General features: G+C 37.7%; 1 pseudogene; it reads left to right on the forward strand.

The window, feature by feature from the left end:
- Positions 1 to 2264: 2264 nt before the first annotated feature.
- LOC122728748 lies at positions 2265 to 3195 on the forward strand (annotated as a pseudogene).
- The last annotated feature ends 7214 nt before the right edge of the window (positions 3196 to 10409 follow it).

Genomic DNA, 10409 nt, shown 5'->3' on the forward strand with positions numbered 1-10409 from the left:
CCCAATTGCCTCACCAGCCTCCCCCCCCCCCAAAAAAAACCCAGAAAAAACCCCAAACTAACAAAAAATAAGGGTATCTTGGTCTCAGATTCTTTACCTGGAATGCAAGCTATGATCTTTCTACTTTCCTCTTATGGCTCAGCCCCCAGTCCAGTGTCTACCGAACAGAGTCTCAACTCTGAATAGGACATCCATCTCTTGTCTTTCTGCTTCCAAATGTTCCCACAGCTAGGGACGAAATCTCTCTTCAGAAAGTGAAATTCATCTCCTCTCTTATACTATCTCCTGATCTGAATAATGTGTATATAAAATAAACAGTTTAGGTTTTAAATTGCCATAATTTTTTTCAGCTACTAAAAGCATAAAAATGAAAATGAGCATTTAAAAGAAAAAAGAGGAATCTTTACAAATCTCAAACTGCCTTCTTATAACAGCTAAAACAACAATTGAACATAGAAAGTGAAGGGATAAGCTTTCCCTAGGGTGGGGAAGGAAGGAAGGAAGGAAGGAAGGAAGGAAGGAAGGAAGGAAGGAAGGAAGGAAGGAAGGAAGGAAGGAAGGAAGAAAGAAAGAAAGAAAGAAAGAAAGAAAGAAAGAAAGAAAGAAAGAAAGAAAGAAAGAAAGAAAGAAAGAAAGAAAGAAAGAAAGAAAAAGAATTTATGTGATAAGCCCTGAAGATACAAATAAAGGCAAGAAACAATTCTTGCTTAAGGAGCTTACATTCTAATGGAGAAGATAATATGACACTAGAAAGGGATTGGGGGAAGAAAAGGGTAAGTTTCTTCCCCTACTCTTGGTTCAGTCTGGGTCAACAATGCATATGACTACCACACTTTCACTGTTTTGATTCTCAGAGCAAATTGTCCTATAAGGTAATCTACACTTCTCCTTTAGTTCAGCATGGCATCTCCTACACAATCATCCCCCCCACATCATCCTGCTTATGATGGATTCTCTGGACTCTTTCTCATTTCCACCTATCCCTTTAACCTTAAGGTCAGTCAAGTATAAATCCTGGAATTTCAGATGCTAAGTAAGTTTATATTATCCAGCAGGGCAGGTAACTAAATCCTTCAAGGTTCCTCAGTCTCTTGTGGACAGAGCCTCGGACAAGCTACAAATATATAAATGTCTGCAAGTGTGTGTTTGTGTGTGTGTGTGTGTGTTGTTGTTGTTGTTGTTTGGTGATGGATTATATTTGCATGCAGGTGTGTATTATACCAGAGTACCCAGATAATCTGACACTTTGTTTGGGGGTGTTTTTATGTTTGTTGTTGTTGTTTTGCGGGGCAATGAGGGTTAAGTGACTTGCCCAGGTTCGCACAGCTAGTAAGTGTCAAGTGTCTGAGGCCAGATTTGAACTCAGGTCCTCCTGAATCCAGGGCCAGTGCTTTATCCACTGCTACACCTAGCTGCCCCTGATTGGTTGATTCTTACCATTTTTCAATGTATATGCAGCCTCCATCTCTACAGGAGGAAGGAGAGGAAAAAGTTTTTGGTTATCCTTGGCCCCAGTTCGGTAGCTAGAGAAGCCTTTGAAGTAAGTTTCACAAAGCTGATTTTTTTTTTTTGCCTCTTCTTTCTTCATTTCTATGCCTAGCAAGTCATTTGATTTCTTAACCCACTCCCAAACCTAGAAGATTGCTCCATAATTCACATTTTAAAAACTTTTTTCTAATATTTATTTGAAGTTTCACTGACTTCAGAGGAAAAAGGCTAGGGAGCTAGACAGATTCTGGGGGGTGGTAGGAAAGAAGAAGCAAAATGTGAAATGTGCAAGGTTAGAAGATTTCATTCTGTTGAACATTTTGATATATGCAGGGAAGTATTGGGCAGGGAGGAGCTGAGATTACAATAAAAGAGGGTTATGCAAATTGTACATTGTGGCACATCTCATCAAGATTTCAGAAATTAGCACAGATCAGTGTTGTGGAGAAAACCCATTTTCCCATCTTACTAAAAGAATGTTAATTAATGCAGTTCACTTAATCTCTCTGAAATTCAGTTGTGTCTTCTATAAAATGGGCGTGATGATACATTATCAGTTTCATGAGGTTAGAGTTATAGAGTTTATTAGTCAGTTTGATAACTACCAAGAATTTTTGTTTGATTTTAAGGCAAAATGCTTAAATATTTCCAATCTACTTCTGAAGATAAGTAATTGAATAGAAATGTAATAACTTATCAGGAAATAATCTTTTCCTCTAGACCCTGAGCCTTTCCATTCCAGTTTCCTCCTCCCACCCCTACACAACTACCATCATATGGCCAAGTACAAGACATGGGTGAGTGAGTTCATCCTCTTAGGGCTATCTAATGACTGGAAGACTCAGATTTATCTCTTTGTCCTCTTTCTGGCCATGTACTTGGTGACTATGCTGGGAAAGTTGCTTATCATTCACCTGATCAGGCTGGATCCTCGACTCCAGACCCCCATGTACTTCTTCCTCAGCATCCTGTCCTTTGTGGACATCTGCTACATGAACAGCACTGTCCCACAAATGCTCATCCACTTTCGGTCTTCAAGGAAGTCCATCCCATTCCGCAGTTGTGTATGTCAGTTTTATATCTCTTTGGGATTGGCTGGGACTGAGTCCGTCCTGTTGGGAGCAATGGCATATGACCGCTATGTGGCAGTGTGCTATCCCCTCCACTACAGTCATCATGCATGGAGGGCTGTGCATGGCTCTGGCTGCTGCCTGTTGGGCTGCTGGTTTCCTGAACTCATGCATGGAGACAACCATTACCTTTCGACTCCCCCTGTGTAAGAATGTTATCTATCACTTTGCCTGTGAGACACTAGCAGTGCTGCATTTGGCCCGTGTGGACATTTCCTTCAACAAGATCATGGTGATCTTTTCAAGCTTTGTGGTCATCATGTTACCCTGCTCCTTGGTGCTGTTCTCCTATGACCAGATTGTTAGGGCCATTCTGCACATCCGTTCTACTCAAGGACGCCGCAAAGCCTTTGGGACCTGTGCCTCCCATCTCACTGTGGTCTCCCTTTGCTTTGGGGCCACCATCTTCACCTACATGTGGCCCCATGTCACGTCCACAGCTGAACTTGAGAAGATGATAGCTTTATTCTGTGCTGTAGTGGCCCCTATGCTGAATCCAATGATCTACAGCCTGAGGAACAAGGAGGTGATGAGCGCTTTGAGGAAAGCACTAGGGAGAATTTCTGAAGAAAAATGAAGATCCCAAGGTTCACTCTATTCCACTCCAACAACTAGCTTCCCACCTGTCACAAGAAAGGGAAGCTAAGTGAAGCAGTGACAAACATTCATTTCCTTTCTCCTCAGCTAGTTGAAGAGAAAGGCAATGGAGGTTGGAGCTTCTTGTAGTTTGTTCTTCAACTCAACGTTTGCAGGTGCCTCCAATGTGTAGAGCACTAGGCAAGTATCTAGGGAAGACACAAAGATGAATACAACATAGTCCCTGCTCTCATGAACCTTACTGTCTATTAGGGGAGATATGACATTTTTCTGTGGTAGGAACACCAATTTGGACATGGCTTAAAGTTTCTGGCCTGCATTTCCCCATTATGGGGTCCTGCATTATGGGGACACTGTATAGACTGAGCAAAGCACAAATACTTGAGATATAGCACACTGTAAACTCTAATTGGAGAGAAGACTTGAGGGAGCTCAGTCGCGTAGTTTGCTGGGTAGTTTTGCAGCACTTTGGAGGACAGAGAAGCAGGAAGTACAGCATATTGTTTCTGATTAGGAGAAATAATGTTTAGAAACAGGAAGCTGGTGGTCACTAGTCAAACTACACCTGAAATGTTGGGTTTTTAGGAAAGACATTAATAAGGGCAGGGATGTACTGTAGCCCAATGGGAAAAAAAACAACAATATATTTGGAGTCATAGGACTTAGTTTCAAATGCTGATTCTGTTATAATAACCTGTATGACTCTGAGCAAATCCATAACCTCTCTGGGCCTTAGATCCTTTATCTGTAAAAATAAAAGGTTTGAATTTGATCATCTCTCAAATTCCCTCAGAGGCAGCTAGGTGGCACGGTGCATAAACTGATCGTCCTGAATTCAAATCTAACCTCAGACACTTATAGCTATGTGACCTTGGGCAAGTTATTTAAACTTGTTTTTCTCAGTTCCTCATCTGTAAAATGAGTTGGAGAAGAGCATGACAAACCACTCCAGTACCTTTGCTGAGAAAACACTAAATGGGGTCATGAAGAGTTGGATACAACTGAAATGACTGAACAACTATAATATTCCCTCCAAATCTGAGTCTAGATCGAGGCTCCATGGCGTAGTGGATAGAGAGCTGGGCTTAGAGCCAGGAAGACTTGGGTTCCAGACCTCCCTCTGATAAATACTGGCTATGTGATACTGAACAAGTAGTCACTTAACCTTTTACTGCCCCAGACAACTCTCTAAGACTATAAGTTGCAGAATAGTTACCAGCCTTCATTTGTTGAAGGACTTCCCCCATTTAAAAAAAAAAATTTATCAAAAAACCACACATTACATTAGATGTTAAGTGTATCTTTGACAAATAGCCCATTTTTCAAAGTCAAGCCTTCATTATAGCTCTTAGATTTTCTATTTTTAAGTTTTAAAAATTCAATGAACAAGTACTTATTTTCCCTCCTTATCTCCCTCCCTTAAGGAAAGAAAGGAGAGGAGAAGAGAAGAGAAGAGAAGAGAAGAGAAGAGAAGAGAAGAGAAGAGAAGAGAAGAGAAGAGAAGAGAAGAGAAGAGAAGAGAAGAGAAGAGAAGAGAGGAGAGGAGAGGAGAGGAGGGAAGAGGAGGGAAGAGGAAAACCCTGGTAACAAATACAAATTCCCTCACTAACTGTGTCTAAAAATGTATGGCTCATTCTGCATTTTTAGTACATTACCTCTATGTCTGGAGGTAAATAGCATATTTTATTGACAGTCTTCCAGAATCATGTCTTGTCATGGCATTGATCAGAGTTCTAAAGTCTTTCAAAGTTGTTTTTCTATATCATGTTTGTTTTCATTGTATAAATAATTTTCCCAGTTCTATTCAAATCATTCTCCATAAGTTTATAAAGGACTTCCCAGTTTACTCTGCAACTGTTTTGTCATTTCTCATAGTATAATAATATACTCTTAAATTTTTATATGAAAATTTATTTAGCCATTCCACAAAAGGTAGGTATTCCCTCAGATTCCACGTTGTTTGGGGTTTTTTTTTTACTACGATAAAAAGAGCTTCTATGAATATTTTTGTATATGTGGAACCTTTTACTCTTTCTTTGATCTCTTTTAGGTATAAACCTCACCATGATAGAACTGAGTTTGAGGTTATGCACATTTTAGTGACTTCTTGGACACAGTTCCAAACTACTCTTCAGAATGGGTGGATCAATAGATATTTCTATTCATAGTGTATTAATGTGCTTCCTATCCTGCAGACCCTTCCTATCCCTGCAGAGAGAAAGCATGGCTGTGAGGCAATTATGTTGGAATGATCTCCAAAAAGAATGAAGGTGTGAGAAAGAGAGATGCACTGGGAGAAGAGGATAGAGAACATAAAAGAGATGCATGCAGAAGTACTTTTTCTATTCACAAGTTCTTTTTTGCCCAAGAAATTTTTATGTGATCCTAGGTATATAGGCATATAAAATAGATATACATAACCTTTTACTGTTGCCAAGTTTTTCATGACCCCTATATTCAGTTATGTGACCCCATATGGGGTTGGGACCCACAGTTTAAGAAGCTTTGAAATACTAGCAAAAAGATTACAGCAATACATTACAAGGATCATACTCTATGACTAGGTGGGATTTATACCAGGAATATAGAGCTAGTTCAGTATTAGGAAAACTATCAGCATAATAGACTGTTGTGAAAATTTCTAAGTCTGATGAAGAAAAAGAAACAGGAAAGTCTCCAAGCCATAGAAAATAGGTTTATTTAGAGAGGATACCTGTCTCACAATAAAGCTGGTCTCAGGTCTAGGACCCAAAGACCCCAAGCAGTACCAGGAGATGTTATTTATATGCAGCTAACAAGGCTCAAAAGCCCTATACCCTAGTCCTTTAGAACTAACCTCTTTAAAACATATTGTAAATGGTATGGGAAAAGAATATAAGGAAACATAATCAGCACCCAGCAAAATATGAACCTGAGCTTCAGGGGTTCCTCATCTTGACTGGCAGATTGCCAGCTCCACACAAAAGGAGCAAAACCTAACAATTCTTATAAATAATACATTTCTAATGTAACATTGATATAAATCTCAATGCTGACTGGTTCCTTCAACTTATATGATATTATTTAAAAAATTTTTTATATTATTTCATTATCTATGGTATTTTATTTGTTTGTTTGTTTGTTTTTGCGGGGCAATGAGGGTTAAGTGACTTGCCCAGGGTCACACAGCTAGTAAGTGTCAAGTGTCTGAGGCCGAATTTGAACCCAGGTCCTCCTGAATCCAGGGCCGATGCTTTATCCACTGTGCCACCTAGCTGCCACATAAGATAATATTTTTAGCTTTGTGGTTTACCACAATGGACCAAGGAATATCACAACAAAGCTGGTACATAACCCATATTGAACAGTTGAAATAGAGTCAAATAACATTGGTTATGGTGCATAGAAGGACAAGACTGAAATATGTACAAAGAGAAACAATTTACATATATAGAGAATACTTAAACATATTGAATCACCATTTATCTCATATTATACTGATTATTATTACAATTAAATCACTTATATCTCGGGAGTGGGGAAAATCTAACTGTGTAATTTAAGATTCTAAATGTGGATTCTAATGTGTTCCCCCAGTGTGGGGGAAACTGACTAAAAATCACTGATAAAACGAGTTTAGGTTTTTAAGGGTTTATTGGAAAATAGAAAGAAAAAGATTGAGAACAGAATTCTAACAGCCTGGCATTCCTATCTTTCCTCAAATTTCCTGTGAAGTCCTCTGCCACCACCACCATCAAGTCCGGAAGCCAAAAAGGCCAGCGCTCTCTGTGCAGGCTCCCTTTCCTCCTTCCTGTCTCCTCCCAGACCATAGGAGGCTCCTCCAGTTGATTGGCTGGTAGCCTTGATAGACAGCACCCATGAGCAAACGTCATTTCCTGACGCCAAGGAAAAGCCACAATGCCTCTGAGGCATTTTCCTCATGGTGGAGCTTTCCACAGCAAGTCTCCAGTAGGTGGCGTCATTCCAATCATTACATCACTTACAAGACCATATCAATAATAAAACCAACAGAAATCATATGATTATCTCAATAGATGCAGTAAAAAGACCTTTGACAAAATAAAGCACCCATTCCTATTAAAAACACTAGAGAGTATAGGAGTAAATGGAACTTACCTTTAAATGAGAAGTAATATTTATCTAAAACATCAGCAAGCATTATTTGTAATGTGGAGAAGGTAGCAGCCTTTCCAATACAATCAGGAGTAAAGCAAAGGTGCCCATTGTCATCTCTATTATTTAATACTGTACTAGAAATGTTAGCTATACCAATAAGAGAAGAAAAGAAATTAAAGGAATTAGAATAGGCAAGGAAGAAACAAAACTATCACTCTTTGCAGATAATATGATGTTGTACTTAGAAAATCCTAGAGAATCAACTAAAAAGCTACTTGAAATTATTAACAACTTTAGCAAAGTTGCAGGATACAAAATAAACCCACATAAATTATCAGCATTTCTCTATATTACCAACAAAGTCCAGAAACAACAGAAAGAAAGAGAAATTCCATTAAAATAACAATTCTTATAAATAATACATTTCTAATGTAAAATACTTGGGAGTCTACCTGTCAAGACAAACTAGGACTATAAAACACTTTTCACACAAATGTAGTTAGAACTAAACAATTGGAAAAATATTAATTACTCATGGGTAGGCCAAGCCAATATAATAAAAATGAGAATCTTACCTAAGTTAATTAATGTATTTAGTGCTATACCAATCAAACTATCAAAAATGTTTTATAGGTCTAGAAAAAATAATAGCAAAATTCATCTGGAAGAACAAAAGCTCAAGGATATCAATGGAATCAATGAAAAAATTATAAAAGAAGGTGGTGTAGCAGTACCAAATCTTAAACTGTATTATAAAGAGGTAATAATCAAAACAATCTGGCACTGGCTAAGAAACAAAGAGGAGGATCAGTGGAATAGAATAGGTACAAATTAGACTATAGTAAATGACTATAGTAATCTAGTATATGATAAACCCAAAGATCTAAGTTCTTGCAACAAAACCACATTATTTGACAAAAACTGCTGTGGAAACTGGAAAACAGTATGGCAGAAACTAGGTATAGACCAACATCTCATACCGTATATGAAAATAAGGTCAAAATGGGTACATGATTTACACATAAAGGGCGATACCATAAGCTAATTAAGAGAACATGGAATAGTTAATCTGTCAGATTTAGGGACAGAGGAAGACTATAGAACCAAGGAAGATATATAGAGCAATACAAAATGTAAAATAGATAATTTTGATTATATAAAATTAAAAATCTTTTGCACGAGCAAAACTAATGTAACCAAGGGAAGCAGAAAACTGGGAAAGACTTTTTGAAACAAGTATCTCTGATAAAGACCTCATTTCTCAAATATATAGAGAACTGAGTCAAATTTATAAAAATACAAGTCATTCCCCAATTGAGAAAAGTTTTAATCAAATGTTTAGAGTATTCAGAAATAGCTTTTAAAAATATTTCAAATATCAACTATTATGAAGAGTAGAGGAAATTGAGATGACTTGCCTCATTCTGCTCAGTCTTAAATTTTGGAGCTTCTGATCACTTGGCTTTTTATGTAAGTTCACATCAACCCAGCTGTCCCATCCTGGGAGATGTGGGTTCTAAAGCTATGCCAGAAACATCCACTAATGTCTGCTGCTGGAAAAGAGATGTGAATCTATTCAGATATGCCTTTTTCCATCTATGATAATACCCTCATCTGTTAAAACTTTAGGCTTTTGTCTCTAATAGCTTTTAAGAGCTTTTTGTTTTCTCAACTAGTAGCAAAAAAAAAAAGTTAATTGAAGAAATTGGAAGTCATATTATTATTGTTGTTTTTGTTATGTCACAGGATCAAGATGAACACACCTTCAATGGAATAAAAAGGGTATATGCTTCAAAGAAGATATTGCTTAATCAAAGCAGAGACCTCTATACAAGTTACCATTAGAGGGCAATAGAGACTCACATTTATGGTGAATTGAGTTTAAAGAAAAGAGGGTTTCTTTGTATGTTCATGTTGCAATATTTGTTATAGTGTTGTCATAGATTCTCTTCAAAAATGAAGAACAAATAACAGCACTTAGCACAGTACCTGTTGCTTAATAAATGAATGATGGTTAATTAATTGATTGGTTGTTTCCTGAGTCTGAAGTGGGACTTCTAATAATCACTACACCATGATGCCTGTCTCCCCTCTCTCCTCTCCCTCTCCTCCCCTGCTCATATACATATATATGTATATATATAATATTATACTTGGGGATGAGAGGTAAGGAGGAGGTGGCATTTGAACTTAGCCTTATAGTATTTATTTCTTGAGGACTTTTCTAATTTAAAAGTAAGAAATGAGGGTCACAGGAAATTCTGATTCAGACCTTGGAATTTGGATTTTCTCCTAATCCAGTGCGTTCCCTCTTACTCCTCAATAATGTTGTTTTAGTTGCTAAGGAACCCTCTTTTAATTGAACATTGTGTCAAATAGCTATAATATGATAATATACCATGTAGATGCTAGAAAAATAGCACAATGCCCCAGTAATGATCAAATCATTTATTTTACAGCACATTTAATGTATTACTAGATTTTTCACTTAGTATGCTAAAGCATTGATTCCTGATTCCAAATTTAAGGCTCTTTCTGGTTTATGACAAAGCCATGCAACTTGATTCCTATTTATCTCCCTATACACAACTTTCAAAATATACTGATATTCTGTGGACTACTGGTAGGAGTATAACTTCTTCCTGAACCCCAAAGCCTATAATACTTTCCTGGTTTTTGAGTATCTGTTTCAGTCTCATTCTGTTGCATCTCTTTGCCTACCTCTGTTTCTCTTTATCTCTGTCTCTCCATCTCTTCTCTGTCTCTGTTTCTGTGTCTAACACACACACACACACACACACACACACACGCACACACACACACACCTTTTTAATCACTCCCTCTAATCTTTAGTTTTCTCTCATCTTTAATCTCTCCTTTAGTCCCTCATTCTCCTACACCTAAAAATAAATGTGGGTCTTCCTATGCTAAGATAATAACAGATTTTGAACTGAAGGGACCTAAGAGGACCCTTTCATTTTTACATGTAAGGAAACTAGGCCTCAGGGGAGTTATTTGTCTTGGCCAGGGTCACACAGGAAGTAAAGCACCAAATGTAGGATTTGAACCCAAGTTCCC

This window comes from Dromiciops gliroides, chromosome 5 (genome assembly GCF_019393635.1).
Source record: "Dromiciops gliroides isolate mDroGli1 chromosome 5, mDroGli1.pri, whole genome shotgun sequence".
Classification (NCBI taxonomy): Eukaryota; Metazoa; Chordata; class Mammalia; order Microbiotheria; family Microbiotheriidae; genus Dromiciops; species Dromiciops gliroides.